General features: G+C 40.2%; 1 protein-coding gene across 6 annotated transcripts in view; it reads right to left on the reverse strand.

Moving 5' to 3' along the window:
• Nucleotides 1–18,189, reverse strand: part of chrm3a (cholinergic receptor, muscarinic 3a) — an 81,409-nt gene that overhangs the window by 4,939 nt on the left and 58,281 nt on the right. The window lies entirely within an intron of this gene.

Genomic DNA, 18,189 nt, shown 5'->3' on the forward strand with positions numbered 1-18,189 from the left:
ATCATGCAAATTCATGGTGCTACCTAATTAGTCCCCAGAATTGTGTTTCATGGTGTTTCATTCTGGTGTTTCGTAAGAAGAAAGAGAAGGTTCAAGACACATTTTGGACAAAGAAATCTATGCAGAAACAAAACTGAATGGTGTAATAGAGAGAAAATATCAAATAGCACTGCAAGAGCTAATGGAGACGTGATCCTGGAGAGTGGGGGGTGCTGTTTGTTGTTTGATTGGGGATCACTCCACAATGGAAACACAAACAATAAACAGAAGATCCTGCTGTTTTTGTCAAAGTAATTATGGATTTTTGGATAATAAAATGAGGAACTGCCATTTTGCCTGTCCCATTCAATTTTGCTCTGAGATAATTCATTATTATTGTGGTATAATGTGGTGCATTCAGATGTGTGCATGTATATGTATGTTTGTGTTTTGCAAGCAAAAAAGAGATGCTTAGCCACAAATATAGGAAAATGAGGAAGTTTTCTGTTAAAAAAAAGTGTGCGATATATTTGTATAAATATGGGTATAGCTTAATTCATTATATTTGCATACAATAAACAATAAATGTGTGTTCATTAGGATGCACTAATTTCTTTTGACAAATATGTATCTCTCTTAAGTTAGTGTTTAGTAACACTTTCAAATATGATAAAATGTGATTTGAGAACTGCAGCAATCAATATAATAGACTTTTGTTTTGGGATTCAGATAAATCAGCTGTGGGTGATTGTACAGAGTGCAGCACATTATCCTTTTTTTTATTATGGAAGCCGTTAACACTGTCTTCTTCGTTTATGACAATAGTTCATTTAAAACCATCCAACCAGAGCCATCCTGTGTTACGGGAACAAACAATCTCTTACGATGGGGGACAAGTAAGAACATCTAACCCCTCCTTTTACCCACCCTAACTGCCACACACACACCAGGACACACCATTTACACAAATATCCTGCCAAATACATGTGCTGACAAACACATGTAAGCACAGCCACAGCAGTCCCATACTGTATAAAGTCACAATCGCACACACACTATTTCATCCCACAGGGAAAGGTATTTGAAGCTGAGTGCTGCACCTGTGCCTTGACAGAATCTCAGACCTCCCACGGAGCTGTTAAAGAACCCGAGTAGCCAACAGCGACTAACAGCCGTTTGTGACACTGAGCACACACCGACGCTACTATCATCAGGAGGCTCCCTGCTATCCCCCACTGCGGACATGGCTAGTATGCTCATTTCATGCATATGCTGTTTATCTTACACGAGCATGAGCAGTCACATAAATGCGTCGTATACATCATCACATATACACATGTATATGAAAATCAAAACCAGATGAATACAAAAGAAAAAAATCCAACAAGTCCAAATTGACTATAAAATGGCAAAGCCTGCACAAGCAAATGTAAAGAACTGCAACGTAAGACAGCAGACTTAAAAGCCTCTTAAGAAAACAAAGTCTACTTTTAACTTTTCACAAAGCAAATTCTTCTGAACATGTCAGACAGCAATGTGTTACTAATGAGTGTTAAACATCTTTTAATTGGCTTACGAGGGCAAAATGTGTCTGTGAGAAGATAAGGCCTAAACAGTGGGGAAATCGGTCTATAATCTTCTACCTTGACTAACTGTAAACACAAGAAAAATAAAATTAGAAAAAATGAACAATAAAGTTTTTTAAAAAGGAAAATCAGGCAAATAAATATAGTGAAGTGATTCATATCCTGTCAGGGAAACAGAGTCCCTGATCCTATGGGAAATGGCCAAATGTCAGATTCCCCGTACCTGCTCTTGTCTCATTTTGAGAGTCACATGAGAGTTCAGTGTAGGCACAGGAGGGTCAGGATTCCCTCACATGCAAGGATTTAGAAGATACAATACACTGACATGACAATGACAATTATTTCAGTTACACTGATTGCATTGTGTAGTTTTGTATGCAAAAATAAACAATAAGTACCTTATGTGTCTGTATATTTATACCATTTATTCATGCTCCATTGTCATGCACAACATTGACTAGACCATGGGAAAAATATTTAGACATGGAACAATTAAGCCTTACTGTTGCCTCAGATTGCAGTGGCTAACTACCATGAATTTATATCTGTCGTCCCCTGGGAGCAGAAACTGGCTGCACAACAGAGGGAGAGTGGTTTTGTGTTGTTTGTTTTTCCCTAAAATTGAACTGATCAAGCCTTTTCAGATAAAAACTGCATGTGGCGGATGACAACATGGGTGGGCTTGCTAGACCTTTGACAACCAGTTGAAGCTATTATAGTGTCTATCTCCCCGAGCCCACGTTAAGCCCTATATCTTAAGTTTGACTCCCAGGCACGTAGGTGTGATGGTTTCAGGTACACAGAGAGAGAGAGAGAGAGAGAAAGAGAGATCGATAGTCGTTTACTGTGTTGCAACACAACGTGTTCCCTGACATTTTGAAGCATTTGTCCCAGCAGGTTTGGACAGCGCAATCCAAGTTGGGTCCAAGGATCCATCTAAATGATTGGATGACTAATACACGGCCATTTCAGGTTTCTATTTTCAGCAACTAATCTAGCAGAGCAGTGATACAGACAGATGATATCCAGCAAGCATGAGTCATGTTGACAAGCACTTTTTAATAAAGGTTAAAGCTGCTATAATTTGAATCTTGGTCACTTTGGAAACTCCTTGAGCGCCACAACATACCTTCAGTTAGAGGGAATCTGTTCGACAAATTTGAATTTTTCCCAGTTGTTACATAGGTAAACAGTAAAGGAGGATTAATCAGCAGTGTCTGTTTTTTTGTGTGGTCCTGTCTAAAACTTCACAATTTGGTCTACCATTGCTCATGTAGCACCTTTTGTAATGAGCACCTCTGTGCTAGTGCCAAGTGCCAAGTGTAGAGAGACATCTGGAGACAGACAGGGGTTTTAGAGGTTTACTATAATAAGGCATTATTCTAGAAACATCTTAAGCATACCTGTCTTGAACACAACAAGGTTACTACCAAACCAAACTCAAAACAAAAAAACACCCTGGCCGTACAGACTGAGAAAAACAAATCAACAACTGGAGAGCTAGATGGGACTGACAAATACTAGAGTTGTGGGGCACTTGCAATTCCGAGAGAGCACAACTACAGACTGCATGCATACATATTTAGTCGACCCAGCAGATGCAAGCGGTGAGTCTGTCATTGCTGTTACTGGCTGGGCAGTGCTGCATTGTCACGCAATATGCAGATTGCTGCCTTTGGCGAGAGGACAGACGGCAAGCGTAGGAGAGAGTCAGGACTTTACACAGTGATACACTGACCATGCATTAAAAGAAACGATGCCTTCTATTTGATCTCATAGGGATGTGTTATTTAGAAAACAATCCACTATATTGTGTCAGTAAAGCCTCTGCTACCCCTCAAAGCTGAATGATGCATTGCACAAGGGATAACATTCAAATACATGCCATGCCCAATCCAGGTTGTACTGAGTGATAAAAGGTAGTGAGGCTGCTTGTTTCAGGGTGAAATGTGATCAGGCCACAACACCGACTGCTGCTGCAGTTATTGATTCCCATCTACTGATGCAGCTTTGCTGGTAAGCAAAACCGGTAATAGACCAACACTGACCCAGAAGTTTTATCTTACACTTGCAAATACTACGACTGACAGATGACCTAACCTACAACTGCAGCCGCATTTGCTAAAAATAGACTTAAGTGAAGGTAAAACCATTTCCGGATTGATGCATTTACCAACTTTAAATTAGTAAAAGTAGGTGACGCCACAACAGCTAATAACTTGGGAGCTATAAACCTTATACAATTTGACCTTAAGTATAGGCTCTCCCTTATTCGAGACACAAGCACACAGACACTCTCAGTGACCACCAGGGGAGATGTATAAAGGAGGAGAATATGGGTAACACTACAAATGGATATCAATATTTGAATCGATATATCCCCCTCAGCATACTAAAATCATGTGATGTGTCCGTGGTGAATCCACTAATATTGGGACACTTCAGAATGTCTTTGCATGGTAATCGTGGAGTAAAGGCAAAATTAAAATAACCCAATAATAAAATGTATAACTATGAATGGCTTTCAACTACATCAGGATTCTAGGCAGTGGAGACAAAACATGTGGTGTTTGATACGCATCACAAAACGGGCTCTGATTTCTGGTAGCCCAATAAGCAACGGTCTAACTTCTGCATAGATATGCTGTTATTCAGCACAGAATGAGCACTTCAGGAAGCTTATTTAAGTCCTTAACCTTTGCGCAAAAAGTTGTTGAGAGCTTTTTTTTTTTTCATATACTATACATCGTCCAGCTGTACACAGAGCATGAGATGATACTAGAGGAGCAACTGGAGTCTGTTGCTCTTTCCCCACCACCTGCCTGTCTATAGGCTGTTAACATGATAATGGATGATCTTTTTGTTTTGTTGTATAATTGTACCTATATATAACGATATGAAAGATGGATATAATAGCTACATAAACCTAATTATATTTTAAATCATAGTGACCCATTTCGTTATTTTTTCTAACAGTTACATCAGAGAGAGGGTGTAAAGAGGTAGTGAAGTAGTGCCGGCTCTATCCTTCATAAAAGAAAGAGACTTTGTAGTTGCAGAGGATGAGTTAAATCTATCACAAGCTGGTGATGATGGGCTTTCTGCCAGAAGATGGTGGCAGGGGTTGTGAAATAGCACAAGGCCATCTGTCAGGTACTCATTGCTGACAAGAACAAGCATTTAGTGACTACTTGGCAGGAGTTGGCAGGGACTTGCTGGAGTCCATCTCCAAAAGTTCACAGATTTTCAGACAGGCAAATCTTAAGTATGCGTTATTCTGTGAAGCCTGTGCTGTACAGCACCTCCTCCAAGCAAAGGTTGCGAAACCTGTAGATCACGGTTTAGCTCACAAAGTACGTCAACCAATATTGTCTGTCTCAGTGAGAAATATGACAAAGTAAAATGTGATTTGCTGGACACGTAATCGCTGCTGGAGCGTCGCTGAAAGGCACAATGGTAACGAGACTGATGCCATCGAAATAAGGGCGGTGTCTCATGGTGGAGGGCGACCATGACCCATAAACTTCAAAAGCAGTTAGAGGAGAAGCTGTGGAGGAGGAGGCAGAGCCAGCTGCTGCAGCCCCACCTGCCAACTGTTACAGATGGTTAGAAGCTACTCTGCTTATTTTAAAACCAATCCTCTTTAAGCATTTCCGCCACCAATTCAATCTTTGACAGGAGTTCAGGGAAGAAACAAACATTGCTATCTATTAGATTACAAGCCAACTTCACTGAAGGAATTAAACTGTTTTAATTTATAATCCTTCAGATTTTCATGAGATTAAAAACCATTTGTTCATTTGAAACTGTTTCTGGTCTGCTTTTCCTGTCATAGCCATTCAGTGTAATTACATTTAGCAATTACTTCACAATAGAGTAGTGAAATGCACAGTATGTATGTAATCCGGCATTGCTGATATGAGCCTCACGGTTGTTCACTCTCCTGCAGCTGTACAATGCTATGAAGTTATGGCTAATGCAAAACAAACATTTCCTACTGGTGATGCACTGAACTAGGGAAATATGGGGTGACATTCATTATGAAGCAGTAACAGGAAAATCAATCGATTTGTTTCTGAGGTAAGTGCTGACTGCAATTGTTTGGCTAAACTGCATCTGCAAAACAAGACATGATGATTTTCAGCCTTTCTGACAGTGGATCAGTTCTAAATGTTGCAGGGAGTAATGGAACAAAAAGGAGCAGCCATGCTCCACACCTCAACAAGCACAATCTCGCCTTACATTACCACAATGCCATGTGCAAGTCTGTCGTTACTCATGGCATGATGATAAAAGGCTGATAGTTTACAGGCTTCTTTATTAAAACAGATACACCAGCTGCTCTTCTGTTGCATTTCTGACACAATAGCAGCTCAAGAAGTGTTTGCTGCCCCAAGAATTCTGGGACGTGCACTCTTAAACAGCACTTACTGTTACCACGGTAACAGTAAGTGCTGTTTAAGAGCGTACGGCAAAATTATCTGTGACTGAAATCTTACAGCTATACTAATTTGATTTCATTAATTTATTGATATGATGAACATAACCCACTTCTTTGGTTTGTGCTTTTTTATTTATGTAAATTCATGCCAATATTAAAATAAAGATTTATGCAACTTTATTATCTAAAGGTAATCAAAATATTTAATATCCATAGATCCCTTTTCACTATATTACTTGAAACATTTTTTTTATATCATAAATTATAATTACTCGAAAGCAAATTAATATGACCCTGTCTGCTTGATTATACACATCATATGTCTGATAATACTGGAAAAAATATGCAGAAAAATATTTTTCTAGACTCATTTGTTTTGTTGCCAAAACTAACATGGCATTTAGACATTTAGGGAACATCTCCATCTGCTGATATCGTGCTTGTATTTCAGACGTGTTGATCCCTATAGCTGCCTGTAAACCACATCCGTTCAAATGTGGGCTGGTGTTTATTACAGTCCATGTGTTATTAATATTAGGCATTTGCATTATTTACTAATGAAGTGTCAGACACTATATTTGTGCCTTTTCTCAGGAGCCAAGAGTCAAATAAGGACACTAACTCAACTTCACATATGTCTCTGTAATTTATGAGCGACACCTCCGTAAGCCTCCATCTTCAAGTCCAACTGACAAGAAATGTCTCCCCCACAAGCAGCCAACATTTCATCCCTTATCACAAACAGTGCATGAGAGGCTCTCTGCACCCAAGCAGCAAACATCAGAAGATGTGTTGAGGAGATAAGGTGAAATAAAGAGCCAGAAAAACTGTGATGAGTTATTGCACTAGATGACAGGACCCTCTCCATGGTGATTAACATTTAAGGTGAATGTTTTAAGCTAATGTGTGTAGAGTCAAGTCTCTGAATAGCTTTCTCTTCTGGCCACTGTGTCTGAAGTCACAAGTGGGTGTTATTTTGAATTGTTTGGATTTTGTGAGGAATTTTGTTGCATTAAATTGTTGAAAATTGAATCTATACATAATAACTAGATCATCATATAATAATGATTGAAATTATACATATTATACAAATATTTATTTAACATATAATAATGTAATTTGCTATGGTTTTTCATAATATATTGAAAACAAAGTAACTACACTATGTCGCTCGTAATCTGCATAAAACTGAATGCAAATGACCCCTGTCAGCAAGTGACTGCACCAGCCAGTGCTCTGCGCTCTGGTATTTCTGGTCTCCCAGCATTCATAGGAAATGAATGACTGATGCCAGCACATTGCTACACTGATTTCACATTTCTACCGCATCAGCAATTCCGAGACAATCACAGTTTTCTGATGACAGTTGGTCCTGAATTAGTTAAAGGTTGCTGAGGTTAAAGGAGAGGAGGTTTTTAAATTGGGTTGACAAGATACAACAGGTCATACCTAAGGGAATGTGAATGTGTGGATCAAAATTTTATAGCAATCCTTTCAATAGGTGTTTAGACATTTCACTCAAAACTACAAATGTGAACCTCGTGGTAGCACTAGAAAAAAAGGTCTATTAGACGTGGAGATATTTCATTGGATAAGTAAATCTTTGACCTGCTGGTGGCGCTCGATGAAAAGTCATCGATCATCGAAGTCATTAGGATTCTTCCTCAGGGGGACATGAATGTTTGCACAGAATTTTGTGGCAATCCATCCAATAGGTAAATAGAAACAGAAATTTCAGTCTGGACCAAAGTAGTGGACTGACAGACCAACATTGCTATCACTGTAACAAAGCTACTAGTGTAGCTAAAAAACACACAAACAAAGACTCTGACAAAAAAAAAAGCATATCTGAGGCCAGGTGCCAGAGTAGATCAAGCTCCAGTTGAACAGAGCACTATTGGGTCTTGTTATTTATTCATGTGTTATATATGTTCACACTTGAGCTCAGGGAAAGAAGAATTGTTGTTATCTAAAATACATTTTCACACTTCTTGATATTGTCCTCAGAATAGATGTGTGTTCACATTTATTCACTGTAAAGGAGAGAAGAAATCTTCCAGCAAAAATCCATCCATGTTGTCATCCGATACCTCTAGGATTGTTTAAGGCATGTGTGTACATTAGCACAAATATCAATACTTGAGTCATCAAATGTAAATCCTGCTCTTCAGATGGAAAGTGTAAATGTGTCCAGTGTAAATTCTTCTGCCTGGAGAGCCAGAAAAACAAGTCTAGTGTCTGTACAATAGACGAAGTCCCGTCAGTCCCTTAATACCAGGAAGCAGCTCAGCATAATTATTCTGCCCTAACCTTGTTTATTCTCCTTTATGACTGTGGGCAGCCAGGAGATCTGCTTTTATTGAGGTGTCTTTTTTTTTTTTTTTTTTTTTTTTTTTTTTTTTTTTTGCTGCAATCCCGATTACTGCTGCAGAGTGTCTTGAGTCCTGCTCACACTGGCACCACGGTCCCATAAACAGACGGCAGTTTGACGGGAGCTTAGTCTGATAAAATAACAATGTGAGGAAGTGAAATAATAATCAGTGTGAGAGGTTATGCGGGGAGCCAAGGATGGCTGTGCCTGGGACCCAGCCAAACCCCTGGTACTTGGAAAGATCTCTGTTGTATCGAGAGCAGGTAGAGGGACAGCGCAACTATTTACAAGGTGCAATATGTGTAAGCTAAGATGCGCATGTCTCTTCCAAAGGTTTGTGTCTTTTGCTTTTTGTCAGTTACATTTTGTTCTTATAAATCTGAAAATGTGGCAGGCTGCATATTTTGCAACTCTGTCTCCAACGTTCATACGCAGTTAATTTGAAATCATGATTTACATTCACAGGAACATTTAGTTCCAATACAGGAAGTAGTTTAACATTCTCACACTGCAGCAGAGGCAAAGAGAGGAGGCTGAGGTGGATGGATGGTTGTACAAAGTCTTTGACTTCAACACAGGAGACCAGGGTTCATGTCCTGTCTCATATTTCAGTTGTGTCTGTTTGTTTTTTTTAATATTTAACCATGATCTCTCCTAAACCTTGACCAACTGCTTTTCACTTCCCCAAAGATAATCATAAATAACTGAATAATTATTCCGATATGTTCATATCTTGGAAACAGACTGTCCTCCCACGAAGCCAACAGCATTATTTGATTCAGTGAACACCCAGAAAAAGCACATATGCTATGTCAAAGTGGCAGAGCCCTCCGGTGACCACCGGATGGGTCGACAAGATGTTGGACTTTGATATAGGAAACCACTGTTTGTTTCCCATCTTCTTCCAGAATCAACATCGGTGTCATTGTTTTCTTTTAATCATGAGCATGATCGTTCCCTGTTAACGATGCAGTAACTTTAACACACACACACACTGAACCTGTGTCAGATCAGTCAGAGTCTTAGAAGGCACTGACATCCTGCTGACAGGGGAGCCAGATCAGAAAATGCTTCTATGTGTCATTCCGGAGGTAAATTACAAACAGCACATTTTTTCATTTAAATTGGAAGTTGGAAATTTGCTGTTTAAAAAGAAGTGGGCCTCAAATTTTCCCCAAAAATGTATTAACCGAATTGTAGACACTTGTATACATATGGAAGTAATTCTTATTCTTACAGGATTCAGCTGTTGTGTTAGAGTAGCTCGATGTGAGGAGAAAACCCCACACGTGGAAAGAGAAGCAGGATGTTGTTATGCGTCTGACCACTGCTAGAGGCTCATGGGATTTCACACACATCCTCACCTCGGTGGTGGGTCTCCGTGCTTTTTGACAGCCTCAGTAACAAGCTGCTGGAACTCTTTAGACATGGCACTCTTAAGCCACTTAGACATGCCTGTGTAGTATGTGTGTATGTGAAAGCAGGAGACAGGAAGAAAAGTAGAAAGGCAAAATAGAGACAGTGGAAGAATGGCTCAGGAATATGTCAAACCAAAAGTCTGCAGCCACTTGAGGATGAGAGAAAGCTCAAGTTAACCTTTCTTTCATTCTCACAGTAAATCTAAACCTGGATGAGGGCCAGTGCATACCTTGTGTGCTTTTTAAAACAAAAGCAAAGTTACTGTCACTGAAATTAGTTTTATGGTGGACGTCAGACTGGAACATGAAAAAAAAAACAAAAGGACTTTTGCATTAAAATCGCCACAGTGACAGCTAGTTCCTGACAATTCCCACGATCCAAACGCTGAAAAAAAAAAAAAAAATGTCATTTCGTGTGAGGCTAATTCCAGGCCTGACCCTTTGCTGAGCTCCTCATGCCTGGACTTCGACACAACCCTACACAGATGCTATACACATGTAGGTGATAGGCTATTGCAATCAATCCTTAAAAGGAAGTGCAACCATCTGCCTATTGAACAGGCACTCGAAAGAGACAGAGAGGGAGAAAAAACACACACTCACTCCTATGTAAACATGCTTTAGCAGGAAGAGAGGGGTCTTTAGATGCTGGAGGCAGAGATGCGGGGTTGTGCAGAGGGTACAGAAGAGTGAAAGGATATTGTAGGGGGGAAGCTAGGAATGTGCGAGGAGACATAAGTAGTCACACCTCCTGCTCGGGGAGTGGAAGTTATCCAGCAGTGAGAGGTTATGTGTTTACGTGAGAGAGGAGGAACAAAACAGATTTCTCAAACGATCGGGACAATGTCTACTACTAGTGCCGTGTGCTTCTACGCCACATGCATGACGTAACGCTGATGAAGTACACCCGTAAAAAACCTTGACTTTGTCACGGACTCTTGTCGTCCTTTCACTAACACACTTACAGGCATGCAAACACACACACACACACACACACACACACACACACACACACACACACACACACACACACACACACATCATCATCAGTTGCCAAAGCTCAAACACTCGACGGGGCAGTGAGTCAACAAGGTGATTACAGGAAAGTCTTGAGAGCGATCCAAGTACCATAGCGGCACAAAGAGAGGTGGTGCTGACAGGACTGGTTATAATACAGTCCAAACACTTCTCTTGGCGGATGTAGAAAGGGCTCCATAGACAGTTAACAAAGCCTTAACTGTATTACAAACATGAACACTTGCAGGGGCGTGGAAACACACACACACACACACACACACACACACACACACACACACACACACACACACACACACACACACAAGCACTCTGTCTCATTCATTTAAACGTTGCTGTCTCTCCGGCTGTCCCCTCCCCTCCCCCAAAAGAACTTAGCAGAGGGTGTATCCTATTTCATCCAATAAATTCAACCCAGGTGACGTGTCTGTACGTGGCACTGGAGCCAAAGATAGCTTCTGAATTTGATTCCCTAATCACTGGCTAATCACTGGAGGTCACAGTAGTGTCATCTGTCTCTCTCAGCATCATAATCCCACTCTCTTTCAACCAGCACCAGATGAACCAGACCCTGATATGTAGATCTGGAGAGACAGGAACCGAAAAGAAGAAAACTAAAAATTAACCTCTCAAACATAAAGGCATCGTGGGTGGGCTTGATCATATGGTTGTTTCGCACATGCATGCGTACACACAGCTTAACTGTGCAGATGAACAGAATGCCATTTCTTCCATTCCTGCAGTCTGAGGGATCCCAGGCAGTGCATAGTATCATAAATCTGTGTATTTCATTGGAGAAGGTTGTTGTGTAATCACAAAGCTGGTCTCACTTTGTTTTTATTAATATTTAATAGCTTTGCCAACACAGCATCTTATCAAACTATTTAGTCCGCTGGATTACTTTATTTGTGTTTACCTCTCTTGTATTATTAATTGATGATCCTCTGACCTTTCAATATAACTGCGTTACATTTAATTCATTGAGTTCCAAACAGAATTGGACTGGGTAGTGATTACATGGACATACTTTGTAGAGAAGTTATGGCTGGCTCAGAGTTTGGGGGTTTTTCTGGAACTTGGTTAAAAAAAATCATGAGAGATGAAGATTTAAATGTGTATATGAAAGGCAAAGCACATTTTTAGAAATAGTGGGATTTCCATACAAATTCAGTTCAAAGATGTGAGTGAGAACAAACAGAAGTACATTTTCTCTAGTTGACAATGTTTCAAATGGAACGAAAAATGTGCACTTATCCCAATTAATGAAGATACAGAAAAAAGAAAGAAACTGGCGTTTTTGGTGAGTTGACAACAGTCAGAGTCTGAGCTGTCACACAAGTACAGTAGATACATTTGCTGTTTGAGCTGGATAAACACAGACTGTGCAAAAAGCTCACCAGGGCAAAAAAAATTCGCTTCACTTTCATTTTCAATGTAGCGTAAGAGAGTAAGCAAAAGTGAGAGTGTTAATGGAGGGAAAGTGCAATCCTAAGCCTTTCTTACTCTATTTATCTATCAGGGAAATACAAACAAATACACACAATGTGATAGAAATGTGCCAGATTTTGCCAAAAGGTTTATTTTCATTTGCAGTCCATAAGCAATAAAGATGTTACATGTTAGAGGAAAACGAAGAGAAACAAAAGAAACTGATTCACCAGTATCAAAAAGGTTTAGAAAGGTCTTGGTCAAATTATATATGACAAACCTGGAGTCCACATATTGAGAACAGAGGCACCTCAAGAGCCCTTACTCTGAAACATGTTCAATGGTTGCCAGTGGGCGAGTGACACAACAAAGTTTATAGCCTACAATTATATTTTATATTGGGTGCTTACTGGCTAATGAACCTTGAATGCTAATGGCGACAGACGAGTGATGGATCAGCTACGCTGACAATTGGCTTTTGCTGCCGAGGCCTGTTGTTATTGGTCTGTCAGAAAACATCCAGCACAGGAGGGAGACATGAAAAGGAGTCCATTCATAGCCGAGGGCTTTACATGGGCAGCATAACAATGGGTCTGATCTGACAAGAAGCCGGAGATCAGAAACTGACATATTGTAAAATAGATCTGAATAGCAGAGAAGTGTAATCCTTTTGACAAGAGCCTCTTGTCTACTCCCAACTAACGACAAAGCACATGAGACACATTCAGAAATTAGCATAACGAGGCAAACCACTGAGCTTATACACAAATGGACTAATATCTTGCATAATAAAACTGCCAGCATTTATGGGGGCCCCTGCATCTAGTGAATGATGATCTGTGGCATGTAATAGTTCCCATCCGGCACACTGACAGGAACATTATGAGGATGGAGAGTGATGAGATCCTCATAAGCCTGTGATACTGTACGGAGCCATGCTGAGTGGAAAAAGACTCTCTTTGACTCCTATTACACTTACAACACGGCTAATATGAGTGGGAGCACTCACAGCAAGAGACAACACAGACCACAACAGGCTCCCTGAATATTATGTGGGTGGTTGAGCCATAAAAATCATTCTCAGGTTATAAAGGAATCATGCGACCAAATTACATCTTGGCTATAATGACTCTATGAATATTCACCTGTTATTGATATGTCTCTTCAGGTGTCATCTGTTTAAGTGTTTTGTTTTAAAAACCCTCTCTTCTTAAGACTTGCATAATACATCTTACAGCATGAAGGGTAACGCAGGCACAGCATGTAATATCATAACAAATACCAGTAATAATATCAGTAATCCCCTGCTATTTGTCAAAAATAAAGTCGCAATTCGAGAACTTTCATTCGTCATAATCACATTACACCTGCAGTGTAATTCTAAACACTTCGTGCCGGAGCGCTGGCTGCGTAAATCACTTTGTTTATTGATACTTCACTCAGGGACTCTCCGAATAATAGGAGCTAAATGCAGCAAAACATCAGTAACTATGTTGATTTTCAGCACAGAATGGGGAAGGTTTTAAATTTCCATTGAATTAGCCTATTGCAAAAAAAAACCCCAAAAAACGTATTTCCCCCCATGTTCAAGCACTTGTATCTGTTGCCAGAAAATAATAATGTATCTTTTCTTGCCTCCTGCAAAACCAGGAATGAAGTTTCGTGCTCTTGCTGCTTTGAACTACGTCTCTCTTAATCAACTGGACCATTTTTCACACCCCAGAGGCTCTTTTCAGATGTCAACACCAAACGAGGAGGCTCTGAGGCCCTTAAACTTATTTAAACAGTGCTGAGAGGGAGTATATTGCTCAGTGTTGAGATAGGTGGATGAAGATAAACACCATAACCACCTAAGTGTCTCAGTCATTCCTCAGGACTATGATCCAGAGGTGGCAGCCATATTGTAGCCTTAAAACTTTAATGTATCATCATACCAATCGAAAAAGCCCCAGTGGAATACAATTCCTCCCTTTATCTCATCCCCCCCTGTACAGAATTTCGTCCCACGGGCTTATGGTTTTATCTCCTGCAGTTCAATGGTAAGTGTTTAGGGGGACAGAAGCAGACAGACAGGAGGACATGGTGAGAAGCAGTTAGTCTGAGGGACGCAGAAGCTAAGATATAGCAGGGAGGAAAATCCCCCAGTGGCCTGGATTTGACTGATATAATTCCATTTATCTCTCTTTCTATTTTTGCCCTGGGTGACCTTAACCTATACTTTGTGGGAATTAAAGCCGCCCTCGGTTGTCATCCATGAACAAGGTACCCGATGAAGCTTCCACTGTATATCCAGCAGCCCCTACTGTATTCTACTTTCAATGTTTCTCTTCAACGTTTGAACCTTTTCTGATTCATTTAGAAAATGATGGCTGCTTAACACTCCAGCGGTGTATTATTATTTAATAAGAAAGGACCAGGACGCGACTGTGATTGGGAAGGGTTATCTTATTGAAAAATGCAGGTCAGTGAGCTCCGTAAATATTGAACAAATGCCTGTGTTAAAGATCAACTTGATGACGCACGGAAAGCCAAATGAGTCCACTGTACATAGGGCTATCATTAATCTGGTGTCAGAATCAAAAGGTCAGACACCAGTGTGAATCTTTGGACTAATTTCTCAGAAAGTGATGTCAGTGCATTATATTGGCATTTTAAATCTTCCATACTCCTCATAGGTGCCCAGGAACAACTTCTTCAACTATGTTATTAATAATTCTGTAAAGGCGAGCACAGTATTCCTGATAAATTTCTAATTTGTGCAGAGGGAAAAATCACTTTTCTCCACGTAGTCGGGTGTAATTATTAAGTAATTATTAAATAAAACGTGTTTCCTATTACCTATAAGGCCTGAAAGATGTGAAGTGGAGGGATGAGTGAGGAGCTGTTTGAATCACTGAACGTGATTGATGTTTATCGGATCAGCTGATGATCATCTGCTGGGTGCACATGACTTACAGTACACGTCCTGCCTGAACTAACACAATGCTTCATTAACTCATTTGATCTATTGTTCTTCCGAGTCCCAAAACGGCCAGAATCGTTCACTTAGCAACTCAAAGTCACATTAAAGTGCTGCACTCCCCTCATGTGCAAACACAAATCCCACCTAAGCCCCTGATGTCAAATATTTTCATCTGTTTCACACAAAGCATTGTAGAAAGTGCCATTTTTGGACAATTGGTCTGGATTTAGCAGAAGAAATGCAGCTCAGAGGAGGAGGGGGGAAAAAAAAGCTTTTCTAAGGAGGATTATGTGCAATTCACACTTTTCCAGCTCCTGTAGCAACTTGAAACTCCATTTCCAAACAACTCAATAAGCATTATATTGCTTTGTTTCACTCTGTTGTTAGGTGACTAAATTGCTGTGCACCAAGATCAATAAAAGATTTAGGTGTTAGCAAACACAGTGCTCTTCATTGCATGGCTTTCAGGGCACGGAGGAGTTTGAACCAGGAATTTCAGGGCGAATCCACGTCCGGGACCTGTCATATTAATAGATAGGCATTGGCCCGCTATCTTGTTTGTCTATGTGACACATTGATACTCTGACTTTCATGTCTCATGAGTAGGGAGAGCAAACCCTCTCTGTAAACATGGCACAACTCAAACAAACAATACAATGAGAATCACGTTTCCCAATCACATGAACTCATTGCATAACAAATGCTCTTTTTTTTTTTTTTCCAGCTAAAACACATCTCACACTTTCCTCTCCGGATCTGGAAAAAGTGATCCATGCCTTTACTTCATCACGCTTGGATTACTGCAGCTCTTTATTCTCCTGTCTCCTGAGCACGAGCTCCATCAGCCCCAAAGGCAGGACCGCACAAAATAACACTGGCTTAACTGCAACAGCTTCCCTTTCATATTTTAGAATTAATTTTCGGATTTTACAGTAAGTTTCGTCAACCTCAATGAGGCCTGGTTTCAAGTTAAATCACTGACCTCATGACCTCCTACATGCTTGAGCAGGAAATCTGCTCCTAGATCCATTATTTAACCTAAAAGATACCAGGCCTTCACCGTCCTGCTGCAGCCAGGAAAAGAAAACTGAGAGTCGAGGTCATCTTCTACATCTCTGCTTTTAAAAAAATGTCTTTTATAGAGTAAGGATGTTTTCACCTAGCCTTATCATTTATTCTGTGTTGTATTGTCTCCGCTTTTACCTCTTCTTACACCGACTGAGAAACTTTTCTCTTTGGTGGTTCACAGAAACTTTGGTTGCGAGAGTAAACAAAGTTTCCTGTCTGTACAGAATGATAGCTCTCTTTAATAAAAGCGCAAGCAAGCTGGTTTTTGTTATTTTGGAGAGGAGGGTTCATAGAGGAATATGTTGGCATGACTTCCTACTAATGAGAAGCTATTTTTCTAGTGTTACCATTAAAATTAAAATTTTAATGTGAACCAGATCTAATTGCTCTTTCCCGGCATTAAGCATAAAGGAAAATGGATGTATCAGCTGGACGTCCGTGTGGTGAGTTATGCTGATATTATGCCTCTGATGTCGTGAAATGAACATTTTCCAGTGTCATATTAAATTTAGAGCCTGTTAATGTACACTTACCAAAAATACCACACTAGGCTCCCTGTGACTGTCAGTGCTGTGGACGTTTAATGAATGCTTTTTAAGAAGCCCCTCTCTCTCTCTCTCTGTCTCTCTCTCCCTGGGGGTGGACAGAATGAGGATATTTTAGAAATGCGGTCTACTTGTTGGTGTTGCTCCCTGGATTCACATTCAAATTAAATGCTCTGATTTGCCACCTGTAGGCATACAGTACGTATGATCCCAGGAGGTTCTCAAACAGTAGCTGCTGGCTGATCAGCCCAAACTTATTATTCCACGTGCGTACACTGTTAACAGACGCTGAAGGATGCAGGATATTTGTTCCCATCAAATTGAAGATATTGGCATAAATTGAGAAGGACAACTGTGCTTACGCTGATATACAAACGCCCTTCAACCATGCCATGAGAAGTAAGTGTAAGTTTACACTCCTCTGGTTTATGTGCCTATAGACAAACATTACAGTTATTCTTAACTGGATTTAATGTTTGCTGCGATAATCTATATCAACCAGGCAAGTTTGAGGTCATACATCAAACTTTAGACCAACAGAGGCAAAAGGTTCATCATAGGTATGTCTCTTTTTTCTGACATGTGTGATCACTCTGCTTCTGAGGCTAAAGTTTTTGGCTTTTAAGTTTTGATTTATCAAATCCCTGTGGGTGGAAATGTGTCCACAGAGACCTGACACCAGCAAAACTGCAGGATTTGAAAAATGCAAGAGGCTGTGGTGAAGCCCGTAGCATTTTTAGGTGGGTAAGAGGAGAATATTTGTTCAGCAAAATCCACATTCTGCTTCCCTGATATCTGAAACATCTCAACCACTTTCTTAATGCAGTCGTCTGACATAAAGGCAGCTGAGCAGGTTGTGTGTGGAACAAGGAGGGGAATGGTGACAGGTTGCCTTGGTGGACAACAAGGGAAACGTAGGCTGGTGTGAAATGACATTAATGCTGTTATTTACACTTTCTCACTTCTCTCCTTCTCTTGAACATGCATATTATCATTATTAGACTAAATATACATGTCCTGTTCTTTCTCTCTGTCAGGAGTTTTTACATGTAACATCTGAAATATGCAATTATCGTCACAGTAGGCAATTTCTTCTTCTCCCAAAAAAAACGCGCTGACCTTACTTGGAGAATTATGCAGATGGTGCTGATCGTGCTGACGAGAACCAACTCACTGCAAACTCGCTGAGAAACAGCCACAAAAGCAGAAAGCAGTTACGGAAGCTTTTTCCTGACTGAACTCCTTTTTGCATTTCCCGATGCTTTTAAAATACATACATAATAATAAATGCTTACAAGCTGACAGGCGAGCACTTTCTACAATATGAGAAACCCAGAGATAATTAACCACCATGAT

This window comes from Seriola lalandi, unplaced genomic scaffold, assembly GCF_002814215.2.
Source record: "Seriola lalandi dorsalis isolate HSWRI2012SDOR001 ecotype SW California unplaced genomic scaffold, Sedor1 jcf7180002054580, whole genome shotgun sequence".
Taxonomy (NCBI): Eukaryota; Metazoa; Chordata; class Actinopteri; order Carangiformes; family Carangidae; genus Seriola; species Seriola lalandi.